Raw genomic sequence first — 19,492 nt, 5'->3', positions numbered from 1 at the left:
TCTTTAGTAATGGGGATTGGTCACATCACCCGCCTGTCTCTCGATATTCCTTATTTAGTTAAAAGGGCATGATCGTGTAAACAACTCTAACAGCTTGTTTACAGTAGTTTATCTAAACCTTACCAATGAGTTTAATTTCTTTTATTCTGGAGCCTTTAGCTTTTCTCTCTATATCCCTATGGGCAGAGGCATATCACACTTTTGTAAGCTAGATAACATCCAAAGTAGCAAGGGTGGTTAACTCCGTTGGTCATTTCCTTATTGGCAATGACCAAAAGGTGTTTGAGTTAGTAGCACATTTGCATTAGAGAAAAAGGTTGCCTCATAACTCATTTAAATTGGTGCATTTCTCATAAAGTGTAAATACCATGAACTTTTTCTAGAGTTGTTTCCTTGATGGTGTTCTAAACTACATTATGCATTAACAAAGACGTCAATTTTCCTTAAGAGGAGGAGAGTGTCATAAATGTGACTATAGATATTGAAAGTTACCTATTAGCTAGTCCTTTCGGATATTCTTTCCTTATGCTATAACGGCAAGAGGTCGATATTGCTAGACCCTTTATTAGTCCTTTTTATTCAAATGTTAATAAACTGGTATTAGCACCTATACTTAGCCAAATGAACATAAGGTAAGAACTTTTATGTGTTTCTTGCTGAGCATACTCGGTCTAACTCTTAATTCACTTTTGCTTTATCTTGCATTGGCTTGACAAAAACTCTTACGTATTGAGACTGGTCCCTCAATATCGCTAGATGATAATAACTTACCGTGTTTACTAAACACCCTCGCTATCATGCCCTTTGTGTTAGTCTTATTCGGTCTTAATTGTTATTTATAGAAAGTCTCTAGATTTACTAATTTGGCATATTTATGGAATGTAAAGATTATCTTGAACACAATGGTATTTGTCCTATGTCTAAATTTGCAATCTAATGCCATTTCATATTTAGTAAGTTTTAAGTTTGTCCCAGAGATTAACTTCTGGTACTAAAGGTGGCTAAAGGTGAAAGCCCAAAGGATGTGGTCCTTAGGGGGGGAGGCATTATAAGGGGTTCCAAATGTATAGTAGAAATAGTGGGTAGGTTAGGTATGGTTAATCAACTTGAGGTATAATTTATCTCTAGCTTGCATGCTTATCCTTGTTTTGCATCCGGTTTGGGTGTAAACCCAAGTTCCACACTATGCTAGCTGGTGGAGTATCTATATCCTCATGTTAATCCACTAGTATATTCAAATAGTGTTAAACTCCGTTTGTCTCCATTTTGCTTGCTAGTATTGGCATTGGGATGTTAGATGCTCTAAGACTGTTCCAATGCACTTCATGCTCCTATCCCTTTACTCCTTGGGCTATACATATAGGAGTTGCTCTGTGCTCCAATACCTTTGCTCCTTGGCTTTATTGCTTAAGAGTTTGGCTCCGTTCCTTCATTTAGTAGCCCAAGGCTCTGAAACTTAGGTTTCACTCCATTGTCTTTGGACATATGGCACATGGCATGCGGAATATAACATGTGGCACATCAAAGGTTTAAGTTTTGCTTCATTGTTATCTTATGGTTAATCACCATAGAGTAAAGGGTGAAAACGACGTGCACTATATTGGGTTCAAGTCCTAACTCACTAAGGCGTGATGATGGTTTGGAATATGAGAACACTTACTTTTCAATGATTATGGACTCTTAATAAGGAGCCTGGCTTGGGCACACTGCCAACTGAGGAACATTTCAGAGTTGTGATGCATGGTTAAATTGGTTAGAGTGAAAGCTTGGCATATTTAATTTGAACACTTTGGTGCATGTGACAACGAGAACATGGTGAATGAGATGGGGGAACCCAGTCTCAATTGCTATTGACCCTTAACCAAAGGGCTAGCTTGGGCTTACTGCTAAGTGTAAAGGATGTCCCTAATGTCATGGTCAACAACTTAGAGGTTTAGTAGACCTAATACTTATTGGCAAACTTGTTAAAGTGTCAAAGTGAGATCACTAAATGATTTTATGGCAAAACAAAGACAAAATCTTTGTTAGGTTAAGGAATAAAATTCCTAGTTCAAAGTGTTGATTTGAACTATTGGTAATAATATGACTTGGTCAAGATGACAAAGTGGAAAGGACACCTAAAGGAAATGAGATGTGATAATGCAATAATATTATGAGTCCAAGGAAGTAGTCTTTAAAAATGACCCATAGAAAGGACACAAAGTTGAGTCATAGATAAAACTTATAGTAAAAAATGCTAAAGAGACTTACTAAAAACTTTAGACTTAGCAAAGTAGAGCCTTTGCTATAGAACTAAAGGATACCTCAAGGATAAAGGTAGTGATTCTATGTTACATAGTGTAACAATCAAAAGATATGAGTAAAAGGCTAATGGTCAAGAATGGGCTATAGAAATCATTGAAAGGAATCTAAATGATAAGTTAGGGAAAGAACATATATGTGGTGGATACTAATAAATTGTAGGAAAGGAAATATATTTCCAAAAATAGATTCCCAAATACTTGAATTTAGCAAAGGTGAAAGCTTCAAAGGAAGGAACGGTAAGGTATCTAAATGCAACAAAACTAACAATATTCAAATCATGGATACCAAGGCCAACCATACCAACAAGCTCCAAATTACCAACAGTATGAGAGAATACCACAACCACAATGTTAGGCACCAGGTCAAGATAATAAGATAAAGAAAGGGCTTTACAATCAAGTGATCACCCCTTTAGCCAATTGGCTTAGGGTATAAGGGATAGGATCTTAACATTGGTATTGGAGCCCAATTCGATTCTCGTGGCTGACAAGTGGGGCAAGAATATTCTGAAAGAATATTCAACATGGTGGATCTAGAGGGACCACTTGGGTAGAGAATGCAATATCAAACCTGAGATCAACCTCTGGCATAGGCACCTAGACCGCAGTAACCAACAACTCGGTCGGTTGAGGTTGTCGAACCACCAGCAAGTGATCAAACAGAATACTACGAACAGCAACCAGTCGTTTGAGCTATTACCCGAGCTCGCGCTCGGCAAGCCAAACCTGAGTCTGACGATGAAAACAATCCTGAAGTGGAAGGAATTACATTGACCTTGCAACAGATACTCCAACTTGCACCATACTTTGCCAGGCACCTAGACCGCAGTAACCAACAACTCGGTCGGTTGAGGTTGTCGAACCACCAGCAAGTGATCAAACAGAATACTACGAACAGCAACCAGTCGTTCGAGCAATTACCTGAGTAACCAACAACTCGGTTGGTTGAGGTTGTCGAACCACCAGCAAGTGATCAAACAGAATACTACGAACAGCAACCAGTCGTTCGAGCAATTACCTGAGCTCGCGCTCGGCAAGCCAAACCTGAGTCCGACGATGAAAACAATCCCGAAGTGGAAAGAAATAACATTGCAAATCTTAAATGCCACACAGTCACAGACAAAACCTCGGAATACCCAGCCGAAAGTTCAGGTACTCCAAGCCAAAATACAACCCAGTGACTATGATGGAGATTCTCCATGCATTAACATTACCATCGGCAAAAACAAGATCATTGACACCGTACTCGATGGTGGTTCAGGCGTTAATATCATGGAATACAAAACTTTCAAAGCTCTGGGAGCAGGACCATGTGAGCCAGCCCCATTCAACGTCATCATGGCTGACCAACGACAGGTCTGACCATTCGGAATCATCCAGAATGTCCCCATACGAGTCAAGGCAAATAAGTATAGGCTGAACTTCATCATCTTAAAAATGACGGACGCAGAGGGAGCATATGACGTCCTTCTAGGCCGAACATGGCTTCGCAATGCTGATATTTTACATTTTTGGGGGAGCAACAACACCCTGATGCCCCTCAGTTATCAACAACACGCACAAAACAAGTGCTTCAATGCAACAAGCCTACTCACATCAAACCTTATGATTGGCATGAAGGCTTTGATGATGTACAAGAACAACAACTTCTCCAAGCTTATCCGGAACTACAGCCAATCACACAGGTTGACTTACGACGAATTCTACCTCAAGCAAGGTGAAAACAGCCCGAAATCACTACTCAATCACAACCAAAGGTTGCCTAACGTGAGCCTCCTGATATCAAACACCCGAAGCACTACAGCCAGTAGCGCACACAATGAACCTGGATGAAACTCCAGCACTGGTTAGACAAGGTGATGCTTTACAAAACAAGATCAAAGTCAATGAAGACCTTGACACCATGAATATCAGATCCATCGAGGAACCCAGAAATCTTCAAATAGCTCAGGAATTAGATCCTGAGTTCAGACAACGAGGCATTGAGCTTTTATGACTCAACCAAGATGTGTTCACCTGGTCCTACAAAGACTTACGGGGCATACCCCCAGACCTCTATACACACCACATTCAGCTCATCCCAGGAGCAACACCCAAGAAACAGAGAGCCTATCAGATGAATCCGAACTTTCAGGAGAAAGTTAAAGCCGAACTAGATAAGCTCCTTGAAGCTTAATTCATCCATCCAATACAAAACGCTCGGTGGCTATCACCCCTGGTGATAGTACCAAAGAAGAATGGGAAACTATGCATATGCGTCAATTACAAAAAGCTGAATGAGAGCACAACTATAGACACATTTCCAATCCCGTTTACCGACGAGATACTAGATTCGGTGGCTGGACACAAAATGTACTCTTTTCTTGATGGATTTAGCGGCTACAACTAAGTGCACATTGCACAAGAAGATTAACATAAAACAGCTTTCATTAGCCTGTGGGGAGCGTATGTTTATCTTCGCATGCCATTCGGCCTCACCAACACTCTGTTCACCTTTCAAAGGATTATCACCGAAACTTTTCAGGAATACTTAACAGATTTCATGCGCATTTTTATGGACGATTTCAGTGTTTTCAACAACCAAGCAAGGCACTTGGAATGCCTACAAAAGTGCTTCAAACAAGGAGAAATGTTCCTTCTTCGTCAGATCCAGAGTTCTATTCAGACATATAATCTGCAAGCAAGGGATACTAATTGACAAAGCCAAGACAGAGATCATCCTCAACATGAAACCACCTGTGGATGTCTCAAGTGTCAGAAGATTTTTGGGAAAAATGGGATATCATAGATGCTTCATCCAAGACTATGTAAGGATCAGCAAGCCGATGACCAACTTACTGAAGAAACAACACACCTTCAACTGGACTCCCGAATGTGATGCAGCATTCCATACGTTGAAGAATCATCTGATTCGAGCACCAATACTTGCTCGACCAAACTGGAAACGTGAATTCATATAGAGAGATTTTCTGACAGGTCGATTAGCTTACCCGGCCTGTCGAGTAACTGAAGGCTTCGGCCACTATATAAGGCTCCGGCTTAGTAGCCTGAGTCCATCCTTTTTCCATCCCTATCCCATCTAGTTCCATCCCCGACTCTTATTGTGACTTTCTATCTTTAATACAATACCATCCTCCGCCTTTCTACTTTTATCTCTTCACATTGCCACAGCCCATCCTTACCCACATTTCAGGGATCGAAAGCGTAAGGACTCGGCTTGGCGTCTGACAGCAGTTCCGGCTCATCAATCTGTCTGATCGTGATCTGTTTTCGGCATTTTGAACTTAGCTAGTGTAGAATTTATGGTTTTCACTGGCGACCACAATGGGATGGCAGGCCATGTGAATGAAGATTTCGAGAAGACAGCGTGGAGGATCTTTGTTTAAAGATCAGGAGTTTCCGGAATTCAGGATCTAAGGCCCTCCTGGGCGGATACGACCTGTTCCGAAGCGGGCATACAACTAAGACCCGAGCAACTGGGAGAATTTCTTGGCCTTTTCAGAGCCATTTCAGAGCCCAAGTTTTCAGAGGCACCGCTGAGAGCTGTGTAAACGCTTTGAATCGAGCAGCATTGCCACTGTGCCGACACTCAAAGCCGCACAGCGAGTAGCATTGCCGGAATTCTGAAGCTTGAGAGCCTTCCGAGCACACGGGATAAGCAATTGTCAATTCCGAGCACACGGGATAAGCATTGACCTCCGAGCACACGGGAAAAGCACAAATCCGAGCACACGGGAAAAGCAAAAAAGAGAAATTCTATTTCCAAAGTTCAGGCAAGACCCAGATCGGGTGTATAAAATCTGCTTTGAAGTTGGGCAGCCACGTAAGACCCAAGATTATACATTCTTTATCTCTGAGAAACACTCGGGCGCACAGCGCTTGGACGCCAAGCTGGCAGCGCGAGTCGATCTGCCGGGGAATCTGTCGGAATCCAAGAAATTCCTCAAAGAATCTGCAAAATTCAGAAAAGATTCTTTTGCAGTTCCATTCTCAGAATTTGATAATCATTGGCCAGTCATAAGACGCCACGTGGCGCAGGCTTAAGCCTCGGATTTGATCGAGTTCTTTCCCCAGCCGCGCCTCCCTCTCGTGAATTATTCACGAGAGCACCACATCCATCTCTCTTCCCTTCTCTCTCAAATTCGTTCACCATCTTCGCCCAAAAGCACGGCACCTTCTCCTTTGAGAAATTGGGTGTCCCGTGTGGAGCAGAACAGCCGAGCACCACGCTCGAAGATCTCAATCAGTAGGCCGCCGTCTGGGTAGCTGTTGAGCAGCACTTGACCCGACCGCCCGCCGAATTCGTCGAGAATACCCGCTCGACAGACGAGGAATCCGTCAGCCCGGGCAATTCCCCTCCAGATCTGGAGCAGGAATAATTCCCGGCGGACCCTCAAGCATAGCAAACCACAACACAAACAGACGCCACCCAAAAGGCCATCCGATCGAGGACATACAAAATCTCTTGCTTACGGGCTACATTAGCCGCAGCAACGAGTCAGCAATGAAGATTGACATATCAGTCCAGAAGCCCGCCACCCAGATTCGGGTAAACTACCCGCCGGGATGTCGGAAACACTAGGACTAATTGAAGCTGTACAACGTCTTTCCTTGGACGCAGCCTTGCTGATTTACAATCACATTCTAGATAGCTTTCCTAGAACAGCTGTTACTCCTGTCAAAGGTGGTTTAATTCTCCACATCCAGGAGTATTTAGAGGAGAAAAATCAAAAAGACCTTTATATGTGTCGACTACTCTTGGAGATCGGCCTGGTCGCAAAAATATATATCAACCGAGAATACGTTCTTGTAGCACAGCAATCTTGGTGGTACACTCCAGATCCGGCGATTTACACTTATACCCGGATACCACCTGCAAATCTCACACGAATTTGGTGCATACTTGGGTCGAGATTCTTCCCGAAGTTCATAGCACCCGCCACTCACTATAAGCTTTTGCCAGAAGATATCCGCACTAGAGTGTGGGCACGAACTCGTTGGGTTCATCCACAAACACCCAAGCTCAAAGCTACAAATCTGACATGGAACCGGGCACTTGACACCTGGATAAATCCGACTAAGCAAATACCCAAGCGTGCACGCTACCCGCTCGAACAAGAAACCTCTTGGGCTGAGACACGAATTCTTGTCATCCGAGAGCTTTCACATTCTGAGGCAAACAACCTCACCATAGACTGGGCGAGCGAAACACTGATTGTGAGACACCGATCTCCAAAATCACCTCCCGCTCCCAGACCAACCGACTTGGCTACCCGCCTACATAGAGAGCGTTTGATTAAAAGAGTTGGGATCATCTGTACCCCAGTCACGGCTCGGGACTGAAAAACAGCTCCTTCCCTTCCATATCAAACTATCGAGAGCGCCATCTACGACGTCTTTCGCTTGATCGAACCACATAAGCTGGTACTCATATATACGATCAATCAGTTCTCATACCCAACATTTCGAAAAGGTGTCAACCCTCGGGAGATGACCCTGGAACAATACTCGACACCTCTGAATGAACCGAGAGCTTAGAAACCTCAAAAGTTCTATTCCATTTAAAAGAGGTGAACCCGCCAAGGCGGCTGAGCGCGACGAACACGCAAAGAACCGAGACAAACAGACGCAAGAGACTGTCTTGGAAAGGACACTCCTGCACTCTGACACTCAATCAAAACCGTTGGAGACAACACCCCCTGCTCAGGATCGGGCTACTACTCCTCCACCTAAGCAGGAAGTCTCTAGGGAAGCACTTCCCGAATACACTTACACGTCTAGACAAACATCTTTGTTTGGATCCAACCCTACAGGATCACCACCGCCTAGCAGTCCTAGCAAGCCGAATTCAGACTTCAGACGAATTCATTGACCGCATCAATCGGTGATTGCTTGAAGAACAGAAAGCTCAGAAACGAATACCTCGAACAGATTAAGAAGGACGAGCTTCGACGTCAAGTTGAGCTCGAACGCCAAGGGAGGCTGAAAGGCAAGAACCCCTCAAGACATACCAGAGCATCAACCCGATGGCTTTCCCATCCATGCTCTATGGTCTCACAGTTTCTTACCCGGAACTCAGTGGTCTCAAACATGAGGACCCCGAGTTGCATATCCGCCGATTCAAGAATGCACTTCAAGTTTAACAAGCAGATCACCTAGCTCTTTTCCCTTATACACTCAAAGGTAAAGCTCGGTACTTTGATCAGGAAAGCACGATGAGGATATCATCACCGCATTCAAAGCGTTTTCACTCAAAAAAGAGACCCAAGGTCTATCTTAAGAAATTGACTGAAAAAAGCCCGGCGTGTGGTGCACCCGATGTAGAAATGAGGATCACACCAATGCGGAATGTCGCTTCCAAATGCCTAGATGTGAAATCTGCGATATTGAAGGCCATACAGCCAAACAATGTCGACGAAGACAATATGCTGATGTTCAGCAAGTCGTCGGACCATTCCGGAATGATCGTCAAAACCCTCGAGGGAAGAACAACAGAGGTTCACCTCGCAATGATCAACGCCAAAATGTTAATTGGCGTCGGCCCAATTACAATTGTGCCCAATCAAGGCTATGTTGATCAGGGATACCCCAACAGGGACCATCCAACCAAGGAAATCCCAACCAAGGTTATCAAAATCAGTCGTATCACGGTTCGGGTTACTACAATCCGGGTTATCCTCAAAACCGTGGATACATACCACGAGATAACCGATATCAGAATCAGCAGCCTTCTGCCTCTCAGGGATAATCATCCCCCAGCAGGACAGAGACCACCTTATCAAAATCAAGGACCCCCTCCTAATCCGGGACCTCGACCAGCACAACCGGCAACTCGAGCTGTTGATGTAGCAGAATACTATGACAAACAGCCGACTGCCCAACCTGCTGTCCGAGCCGTCACACGAGCTCGAGCAAAACAGGTTCAATCAGATCAGAATCTGGACAACGTAGAGGAAATCAGCCCCTCAGAATGGCAAAAAGCCAAGGCTGTTGCAGACCAGATCCGCAAAGATCTTCAGGAACTGCCACCTGAGTTACCTGCCGATGCGGATCGCTTACCTGATCCGGCAGCTGAGGAACCACTCAAGCCATTCACTCAGCAAGAACATTCTGTTCTTGTTGATCACATACTTCAACAGGGAATTACTCTATCCCTCCAGCAGATATTGCAAATAGCACCATATCTTGCTCGACCAATTCTCAAGGCGGTACATCCTCCGACAATTCAACCCCCAGGTCCCGTTTATGCCGCAGGAATTCAGCCTGTTGACTATGATGGCAATACCCCTTGCATCACAATTGCCATAGGCAAAAACAAAATCCATAATGCACTCATAGACGGAGGATCTGGTGTAAATATCATGGAATATGGCACGTTCAAGGCCTTAGGTCTTGGGCCGATAGAACCAACCCCATTTAACTTGATAATGGCTGATCAACGAGAGGTCCGACCGATTGGCATAGTCTGTCAGATAACCATCCAAATCAAAGCCAACAAGTACAAACTGAACTTTATAGTTCTCAAAATGCCACAAGGTGAAGGCTTTTATGAGATTCTCCTTGGCCAAACTTGGCTTTCATCAGCTGATATTGCTCACTTGGGGCAGCCAGCAGATTGCACTTGGATCTCAAAGGCATACCTCCAGAGCTTTGCATGCATCGCATCGAACTCATACCCAGAGCTATTCCACGTAAACAAATGCCTTACCGCATGAATCCGACTTTCCAAGAGAAAGTCAAGGTGGAGCTTGACAAGCTTTTACATGTTGGCATCATTTTTCCTATACAAAATGCCCAATGGCTTTCGCCACTCGTCATTGTTCCCAAGAAAAATCAGAAACTTTGCATTTGTGTGAACTATAAAAAGTTGAATGACAATACAGTAAAAGACACATTCCTGATCCCCTTTACTGATGAGATACTAAATTTAGTAGCCAGCCATGAAATGTATTTGTTTCTTGATGGCTTTAGTGGCTATAACCAGGTGCATATTGCACCTAAGGATACTCACAAAACGGCTTTTATCAGCCCATGGGGAGCTTTTGCTTATCAACAGATGCCCTTCGGCCTAACAAATGCTCCCTTCACGTTTCAGTGAATTATTATTGAAACTTTTCAAGAGTACCTCACCAATTTCATGTGTGTCTTTATGGACGATTTTAGCATCTTTGGTACTCAAGCTAATCACCTGGAGCACCTCTAGAAATGCTTTGACAAATGCCAGCAAAACAACATTCTTCTCAACCCTGAGAAGTGTGTGTTCTTTGCCCTATCAGGTATCCTACTTGGTCATGTCGTGTGCAAACAAGGCATCCTGATCGATAAAGCCAAGACAGAAACCATTGTCAATATGAAGCCACCCAATGATGTATCTGGAGTACCCAGCTTCATGGGCAAGATGAACTACCATCGTAGATTCATAAAGGACTTTGCTAAGATCAGCAAGCCCATTACAATGTTGCTCAAAAAGCAACAAATCTTTCAATGGACTCCAGACTCTTTTAGGGCATGAACATGTTGAGTGTATTTTACAGCCTGAGGTACTGGAGTGATGAAGTTCCAAGACACAATCATGACTTATGTATATCAGCAAAAACACCACTGAAAACTTGTGGGATCATATTAGAGGTATTTACAGTTTGTGTGTAACAGAACTAAATATTTGGTCTCTTCGTTTAGCTCTACAGGAAGTATCATCAATACCAGCAGCATGGGTTCAAGGCAAAACTGTTCTGCTGCTAGCTGGATTAATTATATGGTAGGGTCCGAGATCTATGTTTCCGGTTAAGAGATTCATGGAGTTAAAAAGTCTGGTTTTCAACCATGCCAGACCAGAAGGATCTATTGTCTACATAAGGAACTTATTGTTTTTGCAATGGAGTAATAAGATGGAATGTCTGCTATTAGTTTCACCCTCGAAATGTATAACTGATCATGTGGAGGGCAAGGGAGTCCAAGTTGTTCTGTCGAGTACTGAAATGATAGAGATATCAAACTTCTTGGAGTGATTGATTCTGATTTAGAACACATGTCAGATTGAACTTTTGGAATTTCTTATTTGGTAATGGTTTCTTATAAACGTATCAAAGTGATGTATTTAACATTGTTTATTTTTCCAGGGAAGAAGTTACAGAACAATGGTCGTGAACGGTTACCATTACAAATCAAAAGAGCAGATACTAATAAGATGGGGTAACCATTTGATATGGTAATTTTTTAACCTAATCCATGAATGAAACAAGAATAAGGGAACTCTTTAAAATATTACAGTTAATCATGGGCTATAAATCAAGAATATATTTTTATATGAAATTATATAGTGATGCGAGTCAACATTGACTCAACAAACAGTTCTACAAGCACAAATAATGTATACCTGATTTCAACCAGCTTATAATTTGTTTCAGTCTGAAGTCTACCACATTGTTCTACCAGGTAACCTCGCTTGCAATATAATTCTGAATGACCTTAATCCGTTTACTTTCTTATATGCTAAGCTGCATTTGGCAGATGAGAATGATGAAACTAAATGTAATGAAATAAATTTACAGAAAATTTACAGATATGAACAGTTTATTTAAATTGGCCATGATACAAGATCCATTTAAAACATAAACCCTTGTTTAAAAAAAACAGGTTCTAGATAAACAAACCTTTGAAAATGACTAAAGCCTGGCAAATTTGATAAACTAAAATATAGAAATACAAAGCCTAGAAAGTTATTGAAATCCCTAAATACCAAAGACTTTGGAAAAAAAACCCAGGTACTAAATTCCATGCAAACTTTGCAAGGGTAAATAGGTTCCCCTGCAATAGGGTTTAATATTTGATAACTTAAACCGTAACAAACTTTGCAGGGGTAAAAAAGGGAATAAATAAAAATTTGTAAACAAAGCTCTGAAAAGGGGATCCTAGTGTAAAACCTTGCACACTTTGCAGAGGTAATAATCTGTTAGGATCCTTATCCCTTACACCCTAACAGTAAAAATCAAATCAACTGAATCTTTGAAAACCAAAACTTCTGAAAATCAAATCACTGAAACTTGCAATGCTAAAGCCTGCAAACTTAACACAGGATAATTTTGTTAACAAATTTATATTCTGGAAAACAAACCCCAGCAAAAAAAGTGATACTGCTGAATAAACATAAAGTTTGAAAAACGTAGCCTGACAAAAGAGAATAACACTTGATAACTGAAATGCTAGAAAACTTTGCAAGGGTAAATACCTGAATAAACAGAAAGCCTGAAAAAAAAACCGTGCAATAGAAATTAATATTTGACCATAACAAACTTTGCAAGAGAAAATAGGCGAATAAACAGGTCTGAAAAATGAAGCCCTGAAAAAGGGGGCCTTCCTTCTGGTGGGAGCCCCCAAGATCCTTCATGCATCTGATACGACCCTTCTTTCCTATGTCGAAGGCCTGACTTCACTATGCAAGGATGGATGAGTCACAGAAGGTTTCAGTGACGAGTTGGCCACCAAGCTGGTTCTGTTACTGGGCATGAGTAAGTCTTGCATACGACTACATGGAGCCAATTCCACTCAGAACGTTTCTGACGGCAATGTTTGTACTTTGAGTTGTGCAAAACTTGGAGGAAAAACAGTGTCCAGATGGATGGGGATTTGTATTTTAATGCTTTTGTGTCTACAACAGTTGATCCCAGAACTGAGTTCTACTGGGACCGTTGTGCTGCCGTCATCTTAAGCGTGGGCTGTTGATTTCTACATGATCCAGAAAACTGTGGAGAGTTTTTCGTGAAATTCCTGTTCAGGCCTAGTGCAGCAAGCGTGATGCGGTCATTGGTAAAGCCGTTGGTGGAAATGAGCCTCATTTTCGACGTAAGATCTGAAGTCGACTCATTTGAGGTGGAGGATGACTGTGTCATTGTGAAGGGCCTGGGAAAGCTGAAACCATTGAGCAAGGCTCTCAAGTCTGCGTTGATGACCTTGGCCTTCACACAGGAAAATGTCGCGGTGCAACGGAGAGGAGATGCTTAGTGTGCTATGCATGTTGAAGATAACGATGAGGGGGGCGATGAGGATGAGGTGGAGACGGATGAGGAAGAGGATGAAGACAACGAGAATGTCAAACGATTGAGAACCTAGCAACAAGCAGCAGAAATCCACGAGAGAATGCCTCACCATTGTGATTGATTAATATTTTCTTGATTCTTGAACAGCGTGTTTAACTTTGTCTGTAAAATGCGATTAACAATAATGACAAACTTGTTGGCCTTTATTTGTTTTTACTTGATTATTAGCATTGACTGATTCATCAATCAGAGCTCGTCGTGCCGACGGACGAACATGGTTTCCAGGTCATCATCGTTATCATCCATGAGTGGGAAGATCCTTTCAGCCGCCAGCGGGATGGGCGGGTCGGTTCGCCTCACACGGACATTCGGGAAGCGCTGCACGATAGCCTGACGAGTGGCTCCGTTGACACCTCTAAGTTCAACCCTGCATGCATGCACTCACATCAAAACAATCTTGACGAAATCCTCAACATCGTTATCTCACCTGATGTAGTACAAGACAGCAGGCGACATAACGGGGACAACCAGTCCATCTAGGTTGGGGTGATCGGTGACTACCGCACCCAGACGTGGAGTTCGTGGAAACGGTCCGGAGCCACTGGCGGCACCACCGGCGATCTTGCAGTTGGCGCAGCGAGGTACAATCCTGACAACTCCCGAAGGCAGCTTCTCCAGCTCGCGGTTCTCAGGGAAGTTCAGCGGGACCTTCTGCACAGCGTACGTGTAGTTGGCCTGCTTGCCCATCCTGTCCAGCTTCTCAAACACGGCATGCTCGGCGCAGCATTTGAAGTTTCCATGGCGTATCGCGCGGGACGTATCCTCTTGGGCTTCCTCCATGGCCTTCTCCAGCCTCGACTTGTCCGTGTCGTTGAAGGCCCCGACGTCGGGGACAGCCGCGGCTTTCTGCGTTATCTTTCCCAGGTGGTTCCTCAGCGTTGAGCTTGCGCCGATGACGGAGACGGAGTCCGTGACGCCCCTGCAGAGCACGTCTAAGACACGGCGCCCTTGCCTCTCGCGAGTGCGTAGCAGCTCGGCCATGTCGACGAGGGTGAGGTAGTGAATCCAGACATCTAGCACGCTGAGGCCTGGGATGTTCCGGAGAACCTGCAACATGAACTTGGCTTGATCGAGATTGGCTTGATCATCATCAGTAAGGACGTGAGAATGACCTGACCCCATACTGAATGCAAAACACACACTGCTCCTCTGCTTGCGATCCCAGCTTTTAAGTCGAAACGGTGAGAGTATTCAACGCGCATTCACGTGAATACTATCCACTAGACAAGCAGCAATTGCAACAGTTGATGTTTGACTTAGACAAATGTGAAATCTTTGGTTCCAGAAGATAAGGAGATACTACTGTATGTTTGTTTGCCGTGTTCTAGAAAGGGACGTGATAACATTTTCCTACCATTTTACAAGAGTTTGTAATTTTTAGTAGAACAATAAAATAATTGGTTTTAGTCATCCAACACAAGACATGGCAACTTCACGCAGATCTTATACCAGAAATTGCCACATAAGTCAGGTCGTGACAATGGGAAGTGACGATGAGAACCAAGGAGCTCGTGATGAGAATGGGAAATCTCATCAGTCAGGTCGTGATCATGAGACCCCACTGCTCGTCTGCTCGCAACGGTGAGGTATACAACACGAATTGAAGACTAGTACTGTGCGTATGTCGAGCTACTCGACAAGGGGCAATTGATGTTTGACTTAGACAAATCTGATTTGATCCCTAATGTAGGGCCTTATCACTACGTTTTGTGCTTTATTATATAGTTAGTATAACGATAAAATCAATGGTTTTAATAAATTTTACTAAGTTGAGATCACATCTTAAAACATATTTTAACACGTAGTTAAAAATATATTATGTGATATCATATCATTTTTTTTAATAAAACAAATTGCCACCAATTTTTTGAGTTGTAAAAACAAAAACCTCCAAAAATAAAAAAACTCATCATGTGCATATTTCAATCTGCCTAATCATCAGTCCATGTCACTTTTACCTCAGTTGACATGTAATCATCCCATGTCTGATTGAGATTAACCGTGTACAAATAATGACGACTGAGACGGTTACATAATATTAGCTTCCCTATTTACGGAGACCGCCTCCATCACAAGTTGTCACCATCAATACTGTTATCAGCGCACCACCATCTTCTTCAGCACATTCAGGTACTGATTCTGTTCTTCATTTTACTTAAGCACTACCGTCACCATCACTTTCACCGATATTACCACCTAAACAGAGATTCTAAGTAGTTAGACTGTCCCTTCATCTTGAAAATTATAACTTATCACCAGTAGAGGCATCCCTCCCTCACATGTGCACAAAGACCATAACGAACTACTTCAAAACTGCTGGTGACCTTTACAACAGAGATGAATAACACTTCATTTGTCCAATAGAGCAGGAACTCTTGGAACCCACCAACCAAGCCTCGAAGATCCAATCAAGCAAACATTTGCATCCACATATTTAGCAGCATAAAGCTCCAAATAATGTAATCTTGGGTTCTTCAGAAATCCCTCAACCTCCTCTGAAACTTTGCTGAAAACTTATGCCACTGATTCCGTCTATGAAAACCTTCATTAGACGTTAAATGAAACATGACTTAAGCAGTGCGTTAAAGAATGTTGACAGCAACTTTGACCATGGTCTTCAAAACACTCAGCAGAGAATAGAAGAAGCTGTTCCCCTCAATTTCATTTTGGAAACCATGAACATCCAACTCCTACTCAGAATCAATGTGCCAGACAGTTTGGACAATTAATGACTTTGTACCCAAGCTTACGATAAGAGAAACAATGACCATGCAGAATACCGTCAGCTCGCCGGCCTTTGCCGGAGTGAAAGAATCAAGAGAGACCAATTATGATAATGACCTAGAATTTGTATCCTGATCACAACTGGACGAGCTGTTACCAAAATCACCACCAGCAAGCTTACAAGATATACGATACAGCCTGCAGCCCTGCTATCACGAATCTTCCGCTGCCGCAGAGCTTCTGAACTGGCTTCATCACCAGCCTTGATAGCCGGTTTTGTATCATTGCCCGTGATAATCTTGTATACTCCATTAACTGAATGCATATCACGATGATAAAAGTGATGAGCCAATCTTCAACAGAAGCCCAGCCCCATAGTGTAGCATCATTTATAACATAACTAAATCAATAAATGCACAATAGAACCGACTCATTCAGCTCTGTGGAATGAGCGGCACAGTGCTAATAAACCTGGCATTTAAGCTAAACCAAACCACAGTGCAAGGAGGAAGATGGTTCGACCTCGACGCATCTAAGTATCAAGTAGTCCAGGATAACCCTTCAGACGATCAGCTAGGCAGGTTTGTCAGTGTTTTTGGGCATTAACGGATTCTTGCCACTATGGATCTGCGTACAGCGGCATTGTTCCTGAGGAATGAGTTTCATCTCCCTGCGCTGAAATCAGACGATGAGTCTGATCAAGTCCCCGTGTTCTTGGGACATGACATCTACGACCGAAAGGTGTTGTCGCTCATAGTTCGAGGTCGTAATGCGTTGACAAAGAGCATGAACATGGATGTGACATGGCAGCAGTATGTGGGTGCTACTTATATTGGATCAAAGAGCCTGAGGAGCTGGAGGATATTGCAGAGTTTCTCCAGGTTAAGCTCTAACTACTAAGGCCTCAGATCATCCCGGAACAATATTGACACTTTACAACTGCAGATGCCCATGCTTCATTTCCTGTCACATAAATCAGAAGTGTTTAAGACTGTTTTGTCCAATCAGATGTCAAGTGGTACTTAGCTTCGATCAAAAAGACGTAGTTATGTAAAGCTGACAGTTTAGACACAAAGCTACATATTCCGTCTGTATGACGAACCAACTGCTATCGTTGTATGCAGTCAGTGACAGATAGACTTGAACGTCCTTACTCAATATAATAAATTAACCAAAACAGTCAACAAACAAAAATTCTCAAAGATTTAATCTTTTAGTTAATTCAATTAGTTTTGCATATTTATTTTAATAAAATATTTTTTACAAATCTGAATATTCAGTTTAATATGCAAAATCATGTTCTGAGGTAAGAGTTACTAGCACAATACTATTTAGTGTTGCCCCACTTTGGTTAATTTTCCAGCATTCCCCCATGTGAAAGAATATGGCAAATTTAAAATGTCAGGATTGATTGAACGTTTTCAGTTAGAAACAAGCAACTGGCAAACTTAAATTTCGAAACTTTTCATTGATAAGTTTACAGTTTACAGTGCTAAAACAAATAGAAATCATTAGTTTGCAGTGAACTCAATACTATTGACTGTTCCCTTTGTAGATGCCTGAGATTGCTGAGCTGATTGCTGCAGATGGCAGGGACAATTATCTTTGGGAAGCTGGCAGTCTTCACTTCCTGTCATTTCCTTCTTGCAGGTGGTAGTTGTGTAGCTTTCTCCAGTTCCTTGGCAGCCCTACACTTGGCTGCCTCTTCTTTCGTCACCCTTGCTACTCCAACTTTGGCAGTTTGGCTTTCCACATTCCCTTCGACTCTTCCAATCTCTACAAATGCTGCCTCCTGTGCAGCTTTCTCCGTGAGGTAAGTTGTTTCATAAATGTTGTAGCTAGGAGTTGCTTTCAGAGTCTTTGCCCTCACTCTTTTTTATTGTGTATTTGTGGTCACTTAGACGAGGAGTAGAGCATCTACCTCTGCCTGGATCACTAGATTATTCATTGCAACAACTCTTGGATAGTAGAATGGTGCAGCTTCAGGTGAGCGTTCTTTATGGTTTTGTGCTTCCTCTTTGCTGAACTTTGCTGTGTGTCCGGTTGCAGAACAAGTGCAAGTTCTGGATTGTGCTGGTGCACTTTGACCTCCTTCTCCATCTTCGTTTAGTCGAACGGCAAATTCTAATTGCTTTGAATCAAGTAATGATGTTTAAAGAGTAAGAGCTTGACCAATAGCTCTGGATGCCATGCCACCAAGTTCATGCTTCATAAGTTCATGTTGATTGTTTCCCACCATCCATCTCACTCACTCGGTGTGGAGAATCACTGGAGATGGAGACATCGAACGGCTGAGGGTTGTGGCTAGTATGCGGAGGGATGGGCGTCATGCCCTCCCATGCTTTTATTATTGCCTCAGAAGTCAGGTGAGATCCATGTCATCCCACAAGAGCATGATCCGGGTTTTTCTTGTTTACTCTTCCAAGGACTTCGAATGGCAAAAGTGATCAATTCAGTCGACAAAGAGAGCATTTTTCATTCAAGCTTTCTTTGACATTGCAAAAGCTGCCTGAGAGTTGCAATTGGGAATCCAGTTGATGGAGTACCGAGCTCCTTTGAAGATGTAATAGTTTGGGATCGACTGACCAACAGCGCTCACAGCAACGACGATGGTCAACCATTATTTTAAGGCGGGCACAATTTCGACAACCTCCCTGCTTTCTCATCGAGAAATTACCTGAAGGCCCCCGCCTCTGCTAACTGAAAGTCTGGTCTCATCCATCAATCAGGAGTGTATCCTTTGAGGAGGATTTTGTAGAACCTTCGGGACTGAAACAATGAGTGTGGGATCTGCTGAGTGCCTATGATGACTTCAGCGACAGTTCTGGATGACGCCTTCAGAATCGTGACCACCACGAGGAGCCAGACAGTTCGTTTTCAAAAGGTAAGCCGACCATGTCTGTGATTCTCCTGCCTTGTTAACCAGGATTTGTTTTGTCACAGGGTGTCCAGCCTGTTGTCTTGTGAATGACCAGTCTGCAAACTTCTGCTCTAGTTGCTTACTAAGATGATATTCAGGTCCTTTTCTCCTGATCACAGTTCGTCCCTCTGACCAATTCTGTAAACTTGTTCTGCCAATATCAAAGATTTTTGCAGCCTGGTGTTGAGACATTTTCCCACTCTGCACTGCAGCAACAGCAAACATCATATCTTTTTTCGACCAGATAATCTTGGCCTTCTTCGCTTTTCTTTATTTAAATCTCAGTTACAGGAGGCAAAATGTGGCTTCCTCCATATCAGCTCCCAGTTCTTCTGGAGCTTCAGGTTCCTCTGCATGCTGAGTTGAGTTTTCAGATGTATTTCCAAATGAGCTTGGTTCCGTGGTTAATTTTGTTTATGGTTCTTGAGAGACGCACACAAAAGTTAAGT

The sequence above is a fragment of the Selaginella moellendorffii genome, unplaced genomic scaffold (assembly GCF_000143415.4).
Source record: "Selaginella moellendorffii unplaced genomic scaffold, v1.0 SELMOscaffold_133, whole genome shotgun sequence".
Classification (NCBI taxonomy): Eukaryota; Viridiplantae; Streptophyta; class Lycopodiopsida; order Selaginellales; family Selaginellaceae; genus Selaginella; species Selaginella moellendorffii.
The sequence above is the reverse complement of the archived record's forward strand: the minus strand, read 5'-3'. Positions refer to the sequence as shown.